At 36.6% G+C, this 23,590-nt stretch overlaps 1 protein-coding gene across 3 annotated transcripts in view; it reads right to left on the bottom strand.

Annotated features, from left to right (window-relative positions):
- TENM1 (teneurin transmembrane protein 1) overlaps window positions 1-23,590 on the bottom strand; it is a 794,498-nt gene that overhangs the window by 699,554 nt on the left and 71,354 nt on the right. For 2 of the 3 annotated variants that reach the window (XM_077888554.1, XM_077888556.1), the window contains one exon: window positions 20,029-20,095. The exons of the other annotated variant lie outside the window; for it this stretch is intronic. The gene's annotated coding sequence lies outside the window, so the exon portion shown is untranslated. The remainder of the gene's footprint in view (window positions 1-20,028; window positions 20,096-23,590) is intronic. 3 annotated transcript variants of the gene reach the window in all.

The following is a 23,590-nucleotide window of genomic DNA, read 5'->3' as shown; positions in this document are numbered from 1 at the left end:
GATAGGAGTCCAAAAAGTCAATGCAATTTTAAGTTGCTTTATAAATATGTATTAACTGAAAAAAATACTTAAGTGTTGTCTGTGGAATGGGCTATTAAAACATGTTATGTGGAAGAAAGAGGTTTCATGACAAAATGAGCTGAGGGAGACTTCAGGTTAATTTAAACAAGCCTATTTTCTATAGGAATACTCAGAGCTCAAATGGTAACTATTGCTTCTCAAACTTATATGACCATGGAGCACTTCTTTTGTAAAGCACCTCTTGGGACTGGCATTAAAGAGAACACCCCAGAGGAAACACTGAATAAAGACTATCTCGGGAAGCAGAGTTACTTGTGAGACTCTTTAAAAAACAGAGGAGATCCCAACATTAGATGAATGCTGGTCTAAGTGACCATAAAGTTTCCTCCTACCCTCAGGAGTCCATGCAACTTGATTACTAAACCTAATAAATAGCCCTAATTTCCTAGGACACCTGGAGCAGAGCATCTAATGAGGGAAACTTCTCTAGAGAACTCCCACAATAGCAGAGTGATGGGAAAAATAGTTCCTCCAACAAGCACAGGCTTCAGAGGATCTGGCTTTTCAACTATTTTAATTATAAAATATTGGCAGAAGGACTATTGAATCTTTGGTGAAAAGATGTTAGAGATAACAATGTGAAAACGAGAGCCTGGTAGGACACAGAGAAGCTGGTCAAAGAGTGGCATCCTGTTTTATGTGCTTCGCCACCACAGAACAATGTGGCCCTGAGCTCTGGGGCTGCTAGCCTCTGCACTCACCAACCACCAGCTCCCTACTACCCTCATGTTAGAAAGGTGTCTATGCATCTGCACCTACCTACTGAAGACTGGGTTTCTGGTACTGAGTGATAGTTATGATGTGATGCATGAGAATACCTGTCTGTAAGAGGTTGTTTTCTGCTCTAAATTTATGCCTTTCAAGATAATATAAATTACCTCCCACTCCAGAGTGGTCTGCTGGCCTATCCCCTACCAATCAGGAAGGTATACTGCATAACCTCTACCCCCAATGTGGGGCTTGAACTCACAACCCTGAGATCAAGAATCACATGCTCCACTGACTAAACTAGCCAGGTGCCCCAACACCCAACTTCCTTTTTTCAACTGGCGTATCAATTGGTGTGTGTGTGCGTGCGTGCGTGTGTGAGTGTGTGCGTGTGTGTGTGTGTGTGTGTAGAAACAACAACAAAACCTCATTTCTACAAATTCAAGCAATGTTGAAAAGCAATGCTAGCATTTTTAAAAATCTCACCTAAGGTGTTACCAAAAATTCTAAATAACCTTCTGCAACCAAAAAGTCCCACTGATTTTTAATCTGTTCCATTGGATTTACTAAAATGTGTTAAAACTGAGGTCTGTAACACAAACATAGTACAGTATTTCTTATTTTGATCCTGAGGTAATGTGCCTTCCCAGGAAAAAAGCTCTAGTGTTATAGAATCACATGATTGCACAGACCATTACAGAAAAGTCTGTCACTGTTTTCTTAAAGGGCTACTAGTCAAGCAATTTAAATTTCCAAAAAAGTTCGGATGCCTGGGTGGCTCAGCGGTTGAGAGTTGAGAGTTGAGCGTCTGCCTTTGGCCCCAGGGCGTGATCCCACAGTTTAGGATCCAGTCCCGTGTTGGGCTCCCTGCATGGAGCCTGCTTCTCCCTCTGCCTGTGTCTCTGCCTCTCTCTCTGGGTCTCTCATGAATGAATAAATAAAATCTTTTAAAATTTTTTTTTCCAAAAAAGTCACTAATTCAGCAAATATGTTGCTCTTTACACAATCAGGTACTAAGTATTAAAGTCGTGAAAATACAATATGCTTACTGATAAAGTCGTGAAAATACAATACAATATGCTTACTGATAAAGTCGTGAAAATACAATATGCTTACTGATAAATACTGTCACCAATTTGGCCTCATTCTGCTGAAAAAATCTGATATTTTAAAATTTTAATTTGACTAACATCAAATTTTAAACTTAAATTATCTTCTTATGTTTGCAAAAAAAACATCACAGGGTCTATTTAGCGGAATACCTTGAACAATGTAGTCACACATAAATATTTGTTGAGTGACAGAATAAATGGAGTGAATGGATAAGCTTCAGGGTTGAAATTTACTTTTCAATAGCATTAGCAGACAAACCGATGCATTGATTGCACTTGTGCTTGGCATTTATGGAGGAAGAACAAAATAAGTGAATATCAGCTTAAATTGTAGCAAAAAATAGCCTTATTTCAAGCTCATAAGGGAAGTATTGTCACGCATATAGACAACATCAAGGAAATGAAAAATACATTATCAAAACAAAAAGGAGCATCTTCACCCCTTCACTTTAAGGAGATCTTTAAAACAGGGCATAAACAACTATTGTTTAGCAAGCTCAAGTCAAAGGTTTGTTCTGCAGCTCTGTGGATCAGAGACTCTGATTAGACACTATCTTTTGCCCAGGAAAACAAGCTAATGAAATTTAACATCCAATTCATGTACAGAGTAATAGCAATTGCTGATTAGGGACTAAAAACTAGTTGCAACAACATTTTAATTACATTTCAATGCAAGACTATAAATTAATTCATCTAGATGAAATACTGTACTATACTGGTTTACAAAATGGCTAATTAGCACATCCAGAACTTGAAGGAGACCAAAGGACTTCCTATTTAATAGATAAAGAAAATAATGAACAGACGACCACCAGCAAATTATTTCAAGGACATAAACATTTATATCAGGCCAGAATCAATGTAAAAAAAAAAAAAAGACCTAATTTCAGCCTCAGTCCTTTCTAAGTCACTGCTCAGCAACAGAAGGCTCGTGACTTAATAAGTGTTAAAAGTACTTCTGATCTTTGCTTCATCTTTTGAGCTGCATAAAGACCAAAGGGTTTAGAAAGAAGTGGAAGAGGTTTTTGTTTTTATGTCTGTCCATTTGCTTTTTATTGTCCATCTCATTCAGTCTTGTAAGCTCTATTGAGCACTCTGGACAATAGCATTAATCTACCCACAGAGTTGCCTTTAGAGCAATGCCTTTGTCAGAATATAAGCTCGTTAAGGCCATACACAGATTCCATGGTAATTACCCCTTTTTTCATATTTTGAGAGCATCCTTTAAAAAGTGGTATTATTTCTCTTCTATTCTTTATAGTAAAGATATGGAGGTGCACCCTTCAAGAAATCACAGTTCTCAGAGAATGAAGCTTGTAATTTGGGGCTCTAACAAAGGAACTGTAATATCATCGCATCAAAGGCAGTTCTGCCCTCACCAGTACATCCAGCGCTCACCTCAGAGACCAGGTGGCTACTGAAAGAAGCTTCCAGTGAATCTGAATGCTATCAGTTCCATCTCCTCTTTTTAGGATGCATTCTGTGTGTCTAGAAACCAGAGGTGACAATAGTGCCTAACCATATCAGAAACTTTTTAAAGGTTAATGAATTCTGGCATAAAATAATGTCAGAGCCATAAACAACTCATAAATACAAAATGTAGGAAAACCACAGAAACACTCATCACACATCTGAGAATGGTAGAACTCTGGATGATAAAACCACTATGGACTTCTAAATTATTCTTTTAATAAACTTGGTGGAGTATTATACTATATATCAATATTTATGATATCAGCTAATGATAGTTCAGGGAGGCAGAATGCAAAATGAAGTCTGTCTGAGTTCAGTTGCGCACTGCCTTGGTAATTACTTCTAGATTGAAAACGGGATTCTGTTCAACTTAGGTAACGAGGAAATCAGTTTCCAATTTGGCAAGGTAGATGTCTAATTAGCAGTCGTCTTCCTCTTTGTCATAAGCCCATCACCACATTCAGGTTAATATGTAGAATAAGTTTAGAGAGAAATGGAACTACGTATTACATTAAATGCTGTGTTATTTATTTGTGGAATTTATAGGCAGAATGTTATAAAGACTGAAAAATCAAGGGGAAAAGATATCTACATCAAAATCACTCAAGACTAAGCTTGCAAGGGGCCAAGAAAAAATGAGTTTGCCTAACACGGTGAATTGGACAAGCTGAGATAACAGAGTCCTAAGAATCAGATACCATATGGTGGAACTGGTGGAGTAAAGAGGCAGAGCCACAAGTGGTTTATGTAATGCCTACTTAATGAATGACACAAAAATGAATTGAAAGAATCCCAGCTTCTGGCTTATAGCCATAGAAGCAAGAAAAGTTGCAGTCAAGGGTCAAAGCTGCAATATCTAGTCATAATGTATTTCTAGTCTTAACATTTCCCAACAGGACCAGTGGGGGCCTTAATGTCATATTACCCAATTTGATCAATCCACCCCAAGTCCTGGAGTCTGACTAAACCCAAAATACACAGTACTTACAAATGAAAATGTACACGTTCTGGTGTGCATTCAAGGCAGCTACAACTATTTTTTTGTTTGCTTTTGCTCTTAAAAGTCTAGCACTTAGCCTTATACATTATGAGTGAACATGTTTCCTAGGACTAACTGCTGCCCTCTTCCTCCTCCTTCTATTTTTGTCAAGTATAAATGCTACTTCTGTGGTACTTTTTTTTTCAAAACATGGTAATATAAATTCTTTCATGTTCAAACCAACATTATTATTTTAATGTGACTCACAAATAAGGATATCAAGATTGATATAGTTATTCAAAATTGGTGATAGAATCAACATGAGGACTCACTACAGGAGATCCTGTCACTGTATGACATGGAATAAACCCTTTGACATAGTGGAACCTAAGTTTACCATCTTTAAATATAGATAATAAGACCTAATTTAGAGTCTGACTATGGAAATTTGGTAAGCTCACGTATACTTGGCACAGAATACTCACTAAATATTGTTTCTATTCCTAAGGTCAAATATGCTAAATGCCAAGTTAAACAAATTAAACCAATCTTTTTGCTGTAGGACTCACTGGGGCCTTTAATATGCTATGTGATGCTCCAAGAGGCAAATAGAGTGTGTAACATTTCTCTTAACAACCAAACAACCAATCTGTTTTCAAGAAGCATCTATTCATAACTCATGGAATACTAATATTCCATAGGCCACACTTTGAGAACTCTGCAGCACACCATAAAATATTTTGGAAAATCTATGAAATGAGTCATTTGAATATATTTAATAAATCATTGGTTTAAATGGCCTGATCCAAATAGCCTAATGACCTCTTTTGAGGTCACACAAACCATCTAGTACATAGGAGGTAACAATCACTTGGAAATGGCACCCCAAACTTGCTCAGAAAGACAACTGAATGAGTCCATTTTATTTCAGGCCTATGTGAAGGCTGGATACATTATATGGTTATTTGTGCTTCCAAAGTTAAAATACAGGAAGCTTTCAAACGAAGAAAGGTTCTTAGTGATTCTGCTTATTTTCTCCGAATGTGCTTCATCACCTTTTCTGTGGTTTGCTACTATATGGGTCAAATCTTCTGGACAGTAAAGAGAAAAGGAAGAGTGGGGGAGGCTTTTCAGCATTTCTTTATCATTCTTAAGAAACCAGAATCCTTTGTACCATAAAAGTGAACTCTGATCTCTGAATGGGGTACTGACCATTAAAACAGTGCTCCAATGTGTGGGAGCTATAACCCCATGTGTTATCAAGTCAACAACAGTTACTAAATGCCCAATTCTGTCTTAAGTAGTTCAGGTAGTAAGAAAATAGAGTTGAGCATAGACTCCTGTAAGTGACGTAAGACTTACATCCAAAGGGAGAGGTACAGGGAAAGGATAATACCAAATAGTACATAATGAAGAGCTAGATCTTGAGGCTCAAACCATAACTGTCATATGAACTCAGAGAAAGAGGAAAGATCACTGAGCATCACGGGCTGAAGTTGGAACTTGAGCTGGACCTTGAAAGCCTGTAAGGGGTTGCCACAGGGCTTCTGTAAGCAAAGCCAGTTCCATCACCCCCTAATGTGCACCAACTGTCAAGGGAGTATTAGGGCCACTCTTCCCTTTCAGGAACAATAGAGGGAGTGCAGAGATTTTGCTTCTTTGCCTCTCCTCCTCTCTGCCATGGGTGGATAGATCAGCTGAAGAGCCTCAAATCAGTAGCCTTTCCCTTTGGGTCACAGTGAGGATTTGGCTGCTTGCTTCCCCAATACAGAAACAGGAAAAAAATTAACAACCATAACAACAATTTAAGGTTAGAGCTGCATAAGAACAATTCAGCAATAAGAGAATCTACATGGGCTTATGTGGAAAGACAAGTGTTATTTTCTGCTTGAGTCTGTGACTGGTAGAGAATCACTCAACCCTATGATTGTATTATTTATACAGAACTCACTAGGGCACCATCTGGTGCTAAGCTAACCGCAAAAACAGGAAAATCAAACCCAAAGCCAATTGTCTTCATTGGAGTTTTCACTAATGACCTGTTCCTCGCCAATATTCCAACTGATCACATTCTAGTTTGAAACAGGAAAAAGACATTTAATGTTTTAAAGGGAAGTCTTAAATGGAATTTAGTTAGACATATCCTTGAAAAGATTCTGTGCCTATCTAGAACTTCTCAGTTGAGAGGGCACTGCCCCTATTTCAGGTCTTATTACATCTTATTAAGTTGTCAGATCAAGTTCATAATGTCCTGTCTCAGTATCCAGTCACCAAGAGATAAGGGTGAGAGGTGATCTTGCAAGATTATGTTCTGGAGATGGAAACTTAAACCAAAATAGTAAGGAAAATTCTGCTGAAATAAATTCTGCTGAAGTATATAAGAAGCAAATTAACAAATGTCCATGATAAAAAGAATTGTTAATTTGAAATTATTTTTAAATCCCACATTTTGACTCTCAATAAATCATTCTCATTGAGGTAACAGACTTGACATTAAAAATGTATTTTCCTTTGCAATCAAAAACCTTACAACTATAATGCAAAAGGTAGGTGTTTATGTTCAATTTATGTACTCTTAATTTTAAAAATCCAATTATAAAGATTTCCTTTTTCAGTTTTTATTGGCTTTTTCTAGAATCTCCCAGCTCTAGTATTTTAATTTTGACATAGACACTATAAAATGGTACCCTGAGTTAATTTGGTTTCAATATTAGAAATTCATCATGAAAGCTGTGAACATTTCTAGTCCCATTTTGTTCTCATTTGGAGCTAACACTGCAGGTCTTAATGGTACCATGGGATATAATCAGGTAACTTGGTTCCCATGCTGGGTAGTGTTTGGAGTTCTCCTTGACCCAAAGTGTGATCTTTTTTCATTATAACCCTTTAAATGTTAACAGAAAGCAGCAGCTCATCAAATAGCCCCAAACCATGATATTAAGGGGGGTTTCTCTCTTAAACCTGACAGCACTGAAACATCTTTCCATAACTCAACCATCTTATTTCCAGAATTAGGGAGGTCTTGCTTGCTTAATGTAAAATTAAATTTTAACTACAGTCAGAAACTTGGTGACGATCCATATTTGAAAATACAAATAAATTGGAAGTTCATTCACAGCACCACAAAGTCTGTAGTGCCAAGAGAAGATAGACTATGGAGTCACCTGAGTTTAAATCTTGAACCTGCCACTTACCAGCTTTGTTCCTTGAGCAAGTTACTTAACGTCTTTAAGGTTCAGTGGCATCCTTTCATCTGTGAAAAGGCCTTAATACTTTTTCCCAGTGTTTTGTGGAAAGTAGATGGGACAACATTCAGAAAACTCTTGCCATGGTTCCTGGTACACTGTAGGAAGTCTACAAATCTGAGTTCAATTCCTCTTTCCCAGCTATTTCCAAAATTCTTCCTTAAGATGAACAACTCTGTGAAAGGCAAGTGATCCACAGGTAGCACAGCACTGATTACAAAAGCCTAGGAAAAGTGTGATCTATCTCTAACCCCATTCTTCCATTTAATATATTATCAAATGTCCTTCACAAAGTTTTGGACCTCTTCAGACCCATCTCTCGCTGTATAACTGGAGTCTACTCTTCATTAGTAAGAGCATCTTCTCCCATTTCAAAGGACCAACTCCCTCCATCCCCAACCATTTCTCCCAACTCACTAAAGGAAACAACCAATTTCCTCACATTAGAAAAAGTTTTACATTATTAAACCGAGTAATACTAGCAAACAGAATATTCATAAATGGATGACTTAATCTATAACTACCTCAAGGATCAAATAACTAGAAAAAAAAAAGAAAAGGAAAAGCCCTTCTAAAAGTTTTTCTTTTAGTTGTGGAAGACCCAAATGCAAAAATGTGAAGAATTAATAGTTGCTTTCTAGCAACAACTATAGACTAAACTTAACTAATTCAATTTCTCTGTCAGTAGCAATGATAAAGAAGCTATATTATTTATCTTCTATACCAAATCTATAAAAATAATCCTGTTGGCTCTATTTCCAAGATATTCACATTTGTTCATTTCTCTACATTTTATGTGAAGATTGATATTTTCCTGGGGGCATTTCCAATGGGCCTTAGTTTCATGATCTTTGACACAGAATAAAACCTACCTTGTAGGGCTTGTTTGATGACTGAATTAGATTGCACATGTGGCCACATCTGTGAGCATAGGACAAATAGATGAAGCTATTTTTGGCAATACAAAGGCAATTTGGGGCACATAGAATCTAAGAAAGGGGAACTAGAGAATTTTGTAGGCAGTGTTATCTGGTGGATTCTACTCTGATGGAATCCAAAACATTATTCACATTGCACTACAAAGACTGCCTTCCTAAGGATTCAAAGCCACCACACATAGTCTCTGTCCCTTGGACATGTGCAGAAATCACAAATCTCTAACTCACTTATTTCAAAATTTCCTCAGACAGGAAAATCTTCCAGTATCCTGACATCTCCTGAAGCACAGGCTGAAATTAGTGACACTGCAGGGTATCTCCCATGAATTCCTTTTGAGATGGATACCTTCCAGGGGATATTTCTCTGTCTGCCAATTAGACACATCCCCACCTCAACAGCTGTACCTTCATGCATCTGTCATTGGGCTACTGCTGCAAAAAACTGCACGTATCTACTCCAGGAAGATTCATGTTGCCTTTCATTTCAGGGGGAGTTCTTTTTCTGGCCTGATCCCCCAATTCTAGAGATTTACAGGTAGACCCCTTGACAGTTTTCCTCACCACTACAGCTCCAAGGCCTAGTATGCTACTATACTACCTGGCACAAGCAGGTATAAAATACATAATTGTTACATTTTGAATGATTTAATGGATACTTAGAGATATGAGAAATGGCAATTTGTAAAACTCTTTAGAATATGAACAAAAGAAACAATCTTCACTATGATGCAAAAGTACCACTGGGGGTAGGACGATCTCATTTATGAGCTGTGCTATAAAATGGGTAGTTGACATAGGGAGAAGGGGGAGGATCACAGAAATGCCAATTAGCTAAAATTCTACTTGCTATAATTCTGCAGCTACTTTAGACACAACGATACCCAGAAAACTAGCTTGGGCATCAGTGCAACTCCACGCTTTATAAATATGCTCTGCATCAGTCAATTCTCTATTTCTAAATGTTAGGTTGTAGGTTGGGTCATGGTCCTACATTTAGTTAATCTGAGGTTAAAGATTTGCATGGCTGGTTATACTAATTCAGAGTAATCAAGTATCGATTTTGTCTTTTAGCAACAGTGAAATAACAATTGTCGGCTTTATGTGGTGCCCTGTATCTTCTTGAATCCCGGAATAATAAGAGAATAGTTGATTTAAACAGCTGCATTGTGATGCATAGTTGAAATATTATTTCTAAATTTGAAAACAAATAAGAACTCAGTTCATCATTTACTACAATCAGGAAGGGTTTTTTTAGAATGTGAAAGCTCTAGTTGAAGGACTTCTCACTACCTCCGCTAAGTTCTAGCACATGTCACATCTGAGAATACTTCCAACTTTAAAAGAAGCAAATAGCCCAAGCCTTGGTAAGACAGGAGCAGGAGATAACCTCTCGCTGCTGCTGCTGCTGCTGCTGCTGCTGCTGCTCCCAGTGCATGGCTCTCTCTCTGGCTCCTAATTGACAGCGAAAAAAGCCGCTCCTTCGCGGTTTCTCAGGGGCCCATTCTTAACACCATTCCATGTTCCAGGACAATCCAATATAATGAATTCACACTATGTACAAGGCTCTCAGCTAAATTCTGGTTAGCAATTAGCTTGTAGAAATTAACCAGAGAGGTCTCCATTCTCAAGTAGCTGATTGTCCAAAAGACATCAGAACAGTTAAAACAAAACAAAACAAAACAAAACAACAGAAACAAAAACCCCTTACATAACACTAGGAAGCTTATGCTATTTTAGCATGGAAAATGTTTAAAAAATTCTCAAAGAAAGGAGCATTCCATCCTTGGTACTCTTCTTTTTTAACCTTTACACATTCCCTCTGAACAATTTTGTCCATTATTAAATCTCCTATTATTGCCATTATCCTGATGGTTCCAGACCTATTACGTTCAGTTCTGGCCTCTCAAGCTTTATTTATAACTGTCTAGTGACTACCTTCAGTCCACTGGAAAATCTTGAAGTTTATGAAAATTCATAATGCTCCCTGCCACTCCTCTCCCTCCTAAATTCCCCATCTCTGCTAATGGGTTTACCATATCCCCAAACCATATCTCCCAAGTTTGAAACCTTAGAGTCATTCTCCATGCCTCACTCTACTTCATCCTTCAACACCAAAACCTGTCACCAAGCCACATTAACACTTTCTACCTAAGAGGATGCCTCAGAGTCTACACTCTCTGCTCTATATCCACCTCACCATCACTACCTCATTTGCTCCCGTTTATGGATTCTGTGGTCACACAGACCAAGGTTTGAGTCCTGGCTCAGCCATTTCCAATTGGTGACCTTGGGCACTTATTTAATCTCTGCCTCATTCTCCTTATCTATAAAATGGGGATAATAATATTTCTAATACCTCATATGGTTGATAGAAATCTTTGAAAAAGGAGATTAATACACAGGATTTTACACAGTGCCTAGCACATAGTAGGTAGTCAATAAATTATAATTTGGTTACTGTTGTAATATCATATAGTCCACAAACTACATCCAGAGCCTCATTTCTCATTGTTTTCCACTTCTCTCACCCCAGTCCTATGCTGAAGCCTCATTAGACTTTGTGGGATTTCCTGAACACATCAAACTCTTTACATCTCTATCCTTTTGTGTCTTCTGTTCTCCATGTCTTTTTTTTAAAGATTTTATTTATTTATTCATGAGACACACACACACACACACACACACACAAAGGCGGGGGCAGAGACATAGGCAGAGGGAGAAGCAGGCTCCGTGCAGGGGGCCCGACGCGGGACTCGATCCCAGGTCACCAGGATCACACCCTGGACCGAAGGCAGGCGCCAAACCACTGAGCCACCCAGGGATTCCCCTGTTCTCCATGTCTTAAATGCCCTCCCTGTCTTACCATTACTCAATGCTCTTGTTCACATTGAAATTTTATTTTTCTTTTCACATTGAAATTTTACATGCCTCAAGTTCACACTCAAATGTTACCGTATTAATGAGTGATTACGTACTTCAATTTGTCACTCTTCCCTCTATGTTTCTACAGAATCCACATACACACATGCATGCACACATATACATACACCTAAAAAGGCAGTATCACATATTATAATTTTAAAAATTGTTTGTTTTCATGTCCACTTCCTCTATTTGTGATAAATTCACTGAGGAGAAGGTCACAATAGTCTTCATTCCTAGGGTAATATCTGGCAGAGTTGTTAGTCTTTTAAAGAAACAGATCTAGCCAAAATAATCTGGGCCTACTTCATGGAAGGCCATTGCAGTGGGAGAGGGAAATGGAAAAAGAAATGTTGTTTTCTCTGATCTAGCCCTCTTCTGTCTAAAATGCTTTCAGCATCTCTATCACCCCACCATCAGGCTTCTCCACAATACCAGACCTCTCTATCCTCAAACAACAAGCCTTCCAACCTATTGGAGAAACAATGGCATCTACTAATTGAGTTTGAGTAAAACATTCACGTAGAGGTATAGGGAGGAAACAGCCGGGGGCAGATTATAGAGGACTTTGAGTATTGAGCCAAAAAGTTAGAACTTTAGCCAGCAGATAACTTTAGCCAGATAAAAGTTAGAACTTTAGCCAGCAGATAACTCTGGTGCCACTGGAGACTGACAGGGCACAGCAAGATCCAAAAGGTATTTTTAGGAGATTGCCGTGATGGTAGTATATAGGATAGTTTGGACTGGAAAGGGACAAGAAGTATAAAAGTTTACTAAAGAAAAAAGCTAATTGCTAGAGTGACCAAAGAGAAGAAGAAAAGGACCAATGTTTGTGGGAACATTCTACATGGCAGCCACTGTGGTCAAAAGCAATTTACATAGATTATCTCATTCAATCCTAGCAATAATAATATCTATAAAGTACTCTCATTAACTCTGAATTGAGGAAGCAATGATTTAGGGTTGATAAATAACTTACCAAAAGCAAAACAAAAGTCAATGGAAGAGCTGGGATTCAAACACAGGTCTGCTTAAAGTCTAGATTGCAGGGATGCCCAAGTGGCTCAGCAGTTGGGCGCCTGCCTTTGGCTCAGGTCGTGATCCTGGGATCCGGGATCAAGTCCCACATCAGGTTCCAAGCGAGTAGCCTGCTTCTCCCTCTGCCTAGGTCTCTGCCTCTCTCTCTCTCTCTCTCTCTCTCTCTCTCAGTCTGTGTCTCTCATGAATAAATAAGTAAACCTTTAAAAAAAAGTCTCGATTGTGTATGCTCAACTAATTTATGTACCCTGGAGGCATTTGAACACTGAAACGCGACAAAATGAAAAGGCAACCTGTGGAATGGGAGAAAATATTTGCAAAGCATGTATCTGATAAAGAGTTAATATCCAAAATATATGAGGAACTCACACAATAGCAAAAAACAAAAACAAAAACAAAACAAAACTGAATAAACAAAACAACCTAACTGAAAACTGGGAAAAGGACCTGAACATCTCCAAAGAGTACATAAAAATGGCCTACAAGTATATGAAAAGGTGCTCAACATGACTAGTGATCAGGAAAATGTAAGTCAAAACTATAATGAGATATCATCTCACACCTGTTAGGATGGCTATTATCAAAACAACAGATGATAAGAAGTGTTGGCAAGAATGTGGAGAAAAGGGAGCCCTTGTGCACTGTTGGTGGGAATGTAAATCAGTACAGCCACGATGGAAAATAGTATGGAGGGTCTTCACAATATTAAAACAGAACTGCCTTATGATCCAGTAATCCCACTTCTGGTTATAAATCCAAAATAAAAAATCAGGATCACAAAGAGATATTTGCACTCCCATGCTCACTGCAGCATTATTAACATTATTTCAAGATATGGAAACAATCTAATTGTTGATAGATGAATGGATAAAGAAAATGAGTATATATGTATGACACACACATACACACACATAATGGAATATCATTCTGCCTTAAAAAAAAAAGAAGAAATTCCTGATATTTGCAACAAGATGGATGAATCTGGAGGAACTTCTGCTCGGTAAAATAAGCCAGACAACTATAGATAAACACTGCACAATCTCACTTTTATATATGGAATCTCGAAGAGTCAAACTCATGGAAGCACAAAGTGGAATGGTAGTTGCCAGCAGCTGGGGTAAAGAGGAAATAGGTAATGTTGGTCAAAGGGTACAAAGTTTCAGTTATATATGATGAATAAATCTGGAGGTCTGACATACAGTAATGTGAATATAATTAAAAATGCTGTACTGTATACTTGAAATTTGTTTGGAGGGTAGATCTTAAGTGTTCTCAGCAAAATAAAATAAAATGGTAACTATGTGAGGTGATGGGTAAGATAAATAGCTAATGGCAATTATTTCACAGAGTATATATCAAAACATCAAGTTGTATACCTTAAATGTATACAATTTTTATTTGTCAACTATATCTTAACAAAGATGGGGGGAAAACAAACTATACACCCTCCTTCTAAGTGTAAAGAAGTCATAAACAGAAGAGTAGTGTATGATTCCACTAATATGAAATTCTAGAAAAGACAAATCTAATTTTTAGTGACAGAAAGCAAATCAGTGATTCTGTGGCACTGAGGACAGGGAGAACCAACTAGAAAAGGGCAAAAGAGGATCAGTCTTAAGTGGTGATGAAAACATCCTTAGTCTTGAGGAGTGGTGATGATTCTATGGATGGATATATATATATATATATATTTGTCAAAGTTCATCAATGTATGCACTAAAGTTAGGGTACATGTTATTGTACGATAATTACACCTAAATAAACCTTATTTAAACAAAAACATGCTTTCTAGTTCCCTCAAAATTTGTTGCTCAAATTTTCCAATTTAAATTTAGGAGTTAATTAGAAGGAACACCAGGAGAATTCCTTTTAAGTGTAAAGTGATTATGTAAAAAATCATAATACTTTAATCATAAATATCATAAGTTTAGAAATATTGGGGTTTTCCTTTTTGGGAATCTCACAATTAATAATTCTTATTATTTGCTGCTTTTTCTCCCCCATGGTACTGGATCCAACACGTTCTATTCATATTTTCTTCTGCACTATCCAAAACAGAACATAAAGAGCATCTGACCCAAGACAGGTTTTCTCATCTAATTGTCCAATATACTTGTTAGGGGTACTTTGACTTTAAGGTAAGAAATGCAGAATGCTTTCCAAGTTTGTTAATTAATAGCATCCCTAGACAAATATCTTCTTTCTGCTGTGCCTGATTACTAAATCTCTCTGCTTCAAGGCAACAGATGGCTTAAGTTCTCCCAGAATTAAAAAGGAAATAATCTAGAATTCCTTGTGATTCAAGGGACTAAATTTAATCAGGTTATCCTATTTTATAAGCTACAAATATCCTAGAAAAAATGCAGATGATCAAAATGGAAATGAATGGTTGCTATCTTCTAATCATGTGAGTGGTGTGTAATAGTCATTATAGTATGCCAGTTGATGACATTCTGCTACCATAAAATCAGCATGCACCATATCCAACCAACACCTCTGTCAGTCTTCCTTCATGAACTTTATCTCATAACAGGACTCTTCCTCTCTAGACTTAGAAAATAATAGAAATCACAGGGTTCCTTGAGCAGTCTTCAATACTTCTGATTCAAAAATAAGACCAAGTAACAAAATCCTTTCCTAGAAATTTGATTTTAAGGTTCACTTGGTTCAGAGACCTTTTCGGATTAACCTGGACTATATCAGATCTGTGCACTAACAATATTTAAATATCTGTCTAAGCAATATTTAAGACTGTTCTTCTTTACAATCAGTTGTATGTCAGCATATCATAGGGTCCCCTCTAGACTGAAAACCATCTACTGGGAGGAATTGGAATGTCTGCATCCATTATATTATAAAAATACATTGCTCATAGATGTTCAACAAATGCATAATTATTGATGCTATTTTAACATATGCCTGTTATATAGGATATGCAATGGCCGACATGGCCTTATAAAATATATCACCAGCTTGTTCCACATTGATGTTTCCTATCATCAATCTCCTTACTCAAATCTTTGTCTATTACTATATAACTATAGTCAGGTAGGTTACTTGCAAAAAATAGAGCCTGTTTTTTTATACAAATATCTCTTCAAATCTGTCACATCTTTCCTATAATGGCATGAGTAAATTGTATCTTTTGCAGATGTTCTGGTCTTTTTACTGCTTCCAAGACGTTATCTTTGGATAGGGATTCATTTTTAGTTTGAAAGCCCATTTTCAAATAGATATTCTTTATTATTTAGAAATATCTTAAAATCCTTTTGTTATACAGTTGTAGGATTTTTACTTGTCTCATATCATAGAAGCAGGGAATCAAAATGAAAGATCAAGGAAGATAATGCCCAGCTTCTTATACCAACTGCATACATCATTCTCCACTCTATCCCCATCTACCAATGTACACACATACAGACATAAACTCTGTCCTGTAGCACAATTATCTACCACTTGGTGTTGTAGTAAAGAGAGGAGACAAGTATACCGGAAAGAAAAGAAGAATGTACTTGACAGTTTCAGAATGTAACAAGGTTTAAACAACAAAGTGTTTAAGTATTCAGATTGTTTTAGATCAAGCAGTATGTGAGGTAATCATCCTCATCCTATCTTTGAGCCTCACTCCATTTTTGCTCTATATGCCAGAAGAGTATGAGATGACAACAAGCTCAGAAAAGGGGTAAAGGATGAGATTGGGGTTAGGCACTACCTAGCATCCACATGATATAAAACGAGGAGCCCCATGCTTATCACATATGCTTTTCTCACAAAAGACTATCAGTCATAATTCATTTCATTTGCTGAATAGTCAAATTATCTGATCTCTTAAAGTTACAACAGTCATGCTTTTAATCTCTAGTGAAATGCAGATTTAGGAATGTAATTGTGGAATTTGTCTTGTTTTCCTGCAGAAATTCTTTTTCTGAAAATATTTTTTAAGTGGCTTTGTGATTTTGGTACACTTCTTGATTTTGCTAATCCCATAAGACACTGGGGACGAGCTATGAGAACAATTCCTTTAACAATTTCCACAATAGTGCTCATAAATTATGAGGTAGCACTCTTTCATAATAATGGTTTTGGGGATAAAATCACCTCTCCCTTGGAGATTATGAATGATTATGTATGAATTTTTTAAATAGTTACGGTTTTTATGACTATAAAAGCAATATATTTAATAAAAAAATAAATTCAAATATGAGTAAAGTAGGAAGAGAAGGAATCATGCAGTCTGGGTGGTAGAGACAGAACTAGGTTTGGGGATGTCTCATAAGATAATCTTCGGAAGACAAAAAAACTGATTTTATATTTGATAGGATTATTTGGAGGTGGTTATGTCAATATGCCTCTCAAAATGGTCATGTCAAACAAAGCTAGACCAAAATGCTCTGCTTTGAGAGAGAAATTAATGAAACACAAAAGGAAGGATGTAAGGTAGGATGTGGCAACGGAGGCATGCTCTTAAGAGGTCTATATAATTTTGATCAATATTGGGGAAGCTATCAACGGGATCTGATAAGCAGCTGCATGGTAATTGAGATTTAATTCATTTTTAAAATAAATTTCTGCATCAGATTATAAGATGTTCCTAAATTATATTTCAAAATGCTGAATTATATGCTCAATACATTGATTCAATAACAATTTGATAGCTACCCATTGCCAGGCACTGTTCACTACCCTTTTCATATGTTAAATCATGTAATTATCATAGCATCCCAAAGAAGTAGTTAATATCCCATTCTGCAGACAAGAAAGCAATGGGCTCAGAGAAGGTACAGAATTATAAGGTCAAATGGACTGAGAGGGTTATCATAGGTACTGAACACTTGATTTGGTGAAGAAATAGAAACTTATTTTGCTGTACTTTCTGGAATAGTTATTATTTCTAATAAATGCTACAGTCATTTTAGGGTGAACCTATTCTTTCTGTAATTCTGCAAAAGAAAGTATCATTTAGATTAAAAGTGAAAAAATTAAAAGCCTTAAATATTCATAAATGATTAGTAGCAAAAATAACTGGAATGCATTTATACTGCAAGATTTCTACACAAGTAGAATCATATATAATTGCTTGCCATAGTCACTGGGTTTTTTCTTCACAGATATATATATCAATATTAAATCACAATGAAATAATTGATTATATTATAACCTAAAGCCAAAAGTATATTATACCCCTGAATGTATTTAATGTAAGCCGTCTTTTTAAATAGTAATTTGCATCAGAATATCTTTAACAGTCCTCACACCAAGCAATAGATAGCTCAAATCTGAAGTAATATCATTTTTCAATTTCAGTAATTGGCTTATTTTATATATGAGGTTGTGGAAAATAGAAATTCTAGCTTTAAAAACCATAATTTTATGAATGTGGGTGCAAATAAGTTTATTTTTTCCATTAAATACTGTGTAGACTGTTCTGAGATGTAAATCATTATAATTTATAAAACACCATTAATCCAATAAACATAATTCTATAAATTCTGATATCACTCATGCATTTAATTTATTCTAGTGTCTTGGATAAAGCAATTTCAAAAACTAAACACATACTTTTACCTTGATGAACAGTATTACACAGATTTATTCCGATGTGTTTTGATTTAGCCATTATTATCAAACATATTCTCCACATTTATTTAAAAGCTGTATAATGTGGTAGTTAGAATCAGGCAGATGCACATTTGAATATTGGCTCTGCCACTAAGTAGCTAGCTGGTGTGTCAGTGGAGAAGCTACATAACGTCTCTGAGGTTGGGTTGCTTCCTCCATAAAAATAGGGTTAAAAATAACTACCGCACAATGTTGTTGTGAAGTTGCTGTTAAATAAGTTTACATATATGACAGTGTTTGGCCCAGAGCAGACACTCAGCGCATGTAAATATATTTCCTTTCTTAAAATATTACATGATGAATTTGGAATTGGGTAGTTCCAAGTATTCAGTTAAAAAGGCCTATCTATGTGCTTTAATTTAAATACCCCATATAAACAACCAATTCTCAATGTTGTTTAAAACCACAGTTCGTGTAAAAAAAAAAAAAAAAAAAAAACTCTAGCTATTATTTGCCAGTTGTCACCAGGTACGAGAATTTAGTGAAATGCTTTTTGGATAGGACCAAAAAAAAAAAAAAAAAAAAAAGCCCACGGTTTTCTTAAAAACGAGTATGAGTGTGCTTGTAGTTAAAGGATGGTAACAATAAAAAATGAATGCTGGGTCATTAGGTTCATCTTCTGGCTTTTCCATTGTTTAAAAAGACAGATAAAATAATAATTACACAAATCACTTGGGTGCTATGATGAGAGAATGAGATTAGGAAGGAGCTTTATTACCAGTCTATAAATGTGTCATAAAAGTACAAAGTCATTTTATTGCTTTTTCTATTTCAAGCAGCTGTCATATTAGTCATATGTGTTTTCTGCCATCCATAAGCATGTATTTTCAGTATGCTCAACCAATTAACAAGCCAGGTAAGTAAAAGGCAGAATTTCTCAAGTCCAAATTCAAGGTTTTTAAGAGAGTAATGCAATTTTTTAAAGCCCATTAAAAAAAAAAGTTACTTGATTCATGTATGTGTCTCTAACTAGTGAATTGCAGACATCTTAGAGTGGAAATAACTTCTCAGCCTTTTTGACAGTTGGTGAATATTTCAATCTGTGGTCTACATACTAAACAGTGTCCTGGCATAAAAGTAATACTTGTTTCAAAGAATGAGATCAAAATAGTCCTTAATTTGTATTTCAAAAGGACACTTCAACCACTTCAGGGTAAATAACAGTATTACTGATGACCTGTACAATTAGAAACAAACTTCTGAATCATTCAATCATGTTATTGAAAAGGGTGGCCAAGATTTTGTTAAAAAAAATGTCAAACTGATTATTAAAGTGTAATAAATGGTTGTTGAATTGCATTGACTCATATCTAGATAATTCTGGGTGAGACTGATACATATTCTACCTTAAATAAGTGTGTTCCTTTGATCCTGCCAAGAAATCAACAAATGGCCTCATCAGGTTTAGCTAATAACAGATTAGTGAGGAAATAACTTTAAACAAATATCCAATACAACTTCAGATCATTTTACACCTAACTCAAACAAGATTATTTTTAAAAATAACCATTTAAAATGTATTCTTAAAACTCTCTACAAATCCAGTTTCATGATTAAGATTAACTAACCCTTCAAACAAGAAACCTTGTAAAAATAATCTCCTCTTGCTACATCTAAGCCAATACTTGTCTTACCTGTCCTATGTTCGTATTTCAAGAAAACAAGAGAGTAGCACTTACAGACCTAAAATGACAATTTGAGGTGTACCTTTTGCAAGGCTTTAGATGCCAGAGTGCTTTAACACTGCCCAGCTGTTCTAGTTACTTCCATGTCTTAAATTTCCCCTTCACAGCGACCTTGATGTGCCCATCTAATGTACAGCTGCACTCTCTTGAGTAGGCAGGTTCCTCCCACAGCACAGTTAGTAACTTAGTGGTATAGAATCAATACATCAAAAGAATCGTTTGACTCACTTTGGAGGAAGGCAGTTCAACTTGACATCTGTAGTCACGATTCTTTACTTTCCAACCAACAGGAAACCTTAAAGCATATCAAAAGATCATTCAAATACTATGGCCACAGATAAATAAATCCCATCATAAGCACAGATGCCATCCCCACTGCATTGCTTTGTGCCCCATCTTAAACCAAAAAAAAAAAAATGTATTTTTTAAATGGTTCATACTGGCTGTTTCTAAACTTTTACTTCAATGCACACTAAGCCTTCAGAAATAATTATTCATAGCAAACTAATTTATGTGTAATGTGAGTCTAGGAGATTATCACACTTATCTTACCATTTATTTGAAAATACTTTATTCCAGGAAGACTCCTTCTGTGTCACATTTAATTGCCTTTGAAGCTCCTGCCATTTGAATCTGTCTTCTGGAACATGCATTTCATCATTATTTTTTAGCCTTGTTACATCAATCACCACAACTGCTATAGAAGATTTCTGGGCTGTGAAGTGATAATTTGTTCCAGTGGTATTAATGAGGCAAGCAGTGGTCTGGAGGGAGGTGACAGCCCATTGCTTTACAGACAGCATCAGATTAAGGTGCTGGACTATATACGAGGCTTTAAGCATACACTCTAGAGCTTTTGGAGCATTTTATAACTTCCTTTATCAAACTTAACATAGAAGAGATACCTCCAACACCTTATCTACAATGAGCTAGGCATATCTAATCACCAAGGGGTGAGGGGAGCATTAATAGCGTTGCCCAACTTACCTTGAGTTACAGGCACATAAAAGAAACTTTGTACTGCTCCAAATTTGAAGGCTCCCTGATGCCTTATAAGCTCTGAATTGGTCTATTTCCATTACCATGGTTGTAATGGCATGTCCCTAGCCACAGAGGAGTCTAATTCCCTGAAGTGCAGCCAATGAAAACTTGTATTTCTGGGAATTAAGTCCCAGAACTAGGAATGCCGGTTTGTTGTTATAATACCATGCCCATGAATACTGCCTCTAGGATGCAGTACATCTGGAAACAACAGATGGTACATGTGGAAATGGGGTGGATGGAGTATTTTAATACCCATACATCTCTAATTCAGTTCTACAAGTCTGATTTCAATGCTTTCTCAGATTATAGAGTGTTTCAGAATTGGTAAAATAGGCCTTATCCAAATTATTGTTACTATCAACAGCACAGGATGAAAGCCTAATGTAATATCATTGTATATGAACTCTCATTATATATATATAGGCAACATTCTTGACTTGGCTTCTAATAATGGAACAGGTCAGTCCAGTGTACTTCCCTATCCCTTTACCAATAACCACAGAACACAAATCTATTTTAAAATGAAACCATCCCAGAGTGCTCCTTTCCTTAATATAGGAAGGAAACATTTAAGCTTTTTCACACTCTGTCTAAACAGTTTATCTCCTTCCACCTTCAGAAGCTACCAGGACTATTACAGAAATTTCACTTAATATGGTAGGAGAACAGCTTTGCTAGAAAAATACTTCCTTCTTGTGCTTCAAGAAGGCTGAATTAAATTGTCTTTGAGAAATGTTGGCATTTTAGGAAACATACCATCTGAATGGTAGGAAAATAACTTTCAGAAGCTTAGAATTTCATATTCTGTACTTTGTTAGTGCAACTTATCTAGAATTAGGATAGTATTGTACTCTCTATCAAAAGAAAATGAACTCTCAACTACAATAGAATACTGGGGAAAAAAATAGATGTTTATTGAAAATTGCAAACCAACCAATGCACCATTTAGTGTGGTATAGTGGAAAGGAAGCCAAATCCAGGTGGCTATAAGGTCAACCCAGACCCAAAAGACAACTGGCAGCTTACTGTAATTACTGTTTAGCACTACATTCGCTTAAATAAAAGGAAAGAGGAAATCTCTTATCCCTCCTCCCTGCCCCCTCACTTCAGGAACCCCCTAGCTCAATGGAAAGCATTATCCTAGACCTTGACCTTTCAAATTGTGCTCAATATGGACAAATGGATTCAAAATCTGAGGTGAAACTACAAAATATCTCTGGACAGTACAACCTCCTTTATAGTTATGTGGGGACAAAGATCCCATGTACTTTCACGTCACAATCATACCCTAAACACATTCAAAGTATCCCTGTAGTTTATGCTAATTGAGGAAAAGACCCTAAGGATGAATAAGCTAGTATTAACATGTACATATAAGATGAAATATAATCAGAGAATCCAACACCTCCACAAAAGACTTGTTATTCTTATTTGTTCTCTCTCCCTCCCTCCTTCCTTCATTCCCTTTCTTTTCTTTCTTGTTTCTTTCTTTCCTTTATAAACAAATTAAAACAAAGTGTTTGATATATTACTTATCCAAACATAAATGTTTTGCTAAAATATCTTTGAGGGATGGTTCAAAAGTGTCAAACATTTACCACAGTAATGAAATAATTCTCTTATCCTGAGTTCAGAAAGAACAGCACAGTGGCTAAAAGCAAACTCTGAAGCCAGAATGAGTTCAGCTCTAAATTACTAGCTGTATTACTTTGAACAAACTACTCACCCTTTTCATGGGTAAAATTGGGACATTGATGGTACCTATCTTGGTGCATTACTGTGAAGATTCATTGAGTGTGATAGAGATAGCTACAGCTCATCAATATCTGTATTTCCTTGCTTACCTCTTCCTCAATACATGAGAGGACTGCACTTCTTAGCTGTTAGGTTTAGCCATGTGATTAAATTCTTGCTAATGATTAATTGGTCATGTGCCACTTTTGGGCATGGGCCATAAAAACCTCCCTTATGCAATACTAACTCTCTTTAACCATCCACTGGCTAAATGAACAGACTCTTAGACTGAGAAGAGACCAGAGCCACAAGATGGAAAGAGCCTGGGTCTTAACTAATTATAAAGAAAAGAGTTCCTCTTACTGACCCTCATGGAATGGTGATGGGAATACCAAATATGTGATAAATCACCAAAATATTTGACTACTACAATGAGATTACTCATTTAAAGTACCTATCACAGTACTTGGCAAACCCAAAAAAAGAGTTCAATAAAAGTCAGTTATTATACACTTTGCTGTCAGGGTTTGTTATGGACTAAATGTTTGTGACCCTCCTTCCTCAATTTTTATGTTGAAGCACTAACCCCTGGTGTGGCTATATTTGGAGATGAGGTTACTAAGGAAGTAATCAAGGTTCAATGAGGTCATAAAGGTGGGACCTGATCAGATAGGGCTGGTGTCCTTATAAGAAGAGACACCAGAGAGGTAAGCTTCTCCACATTTACAGGATGAAGAGGTCAAGTGAGGACACAGTAACAAGGCAGTGCTCTGCAAGGCAGGAGGAGAGGTCTTACCAGAAACTGAATTGGCCAGAACCTTGATCCTGAACTTCTAGCCTCCAGGACTGTGAGAAAATAAGTTCTGTTGTGTATGTCACTCAGTCTTTGGTATTTTGTTATGGCAGCTTGAGCATATTCAAAGTCCTACATGAAGGTATTAGAAACAAAATACTTGGGATCCCTGGGTAGCGCAGCGGTTTGGCGCCTGCCTTTGGCCCAGGGCGCGATCCT

The sequence above is a fragment of the Canis aureus genome, chromosome X (assembly GCF_053574225.1).
Source record: "Canis aureus isolate CA01 chromosome X, VMU_Caureus_v.1.0, whole genome shotgun sequence".
NCBI classification, from domain to species: domain Eukaryota; kingdom Metazoa; phylum Chordata; class Mammalia; order Carnivora; family Canidae; genus Canis; species Canis aureus.
This window is presented reverse-complemented; position numbering and strand designations above follow the sequence as displayed.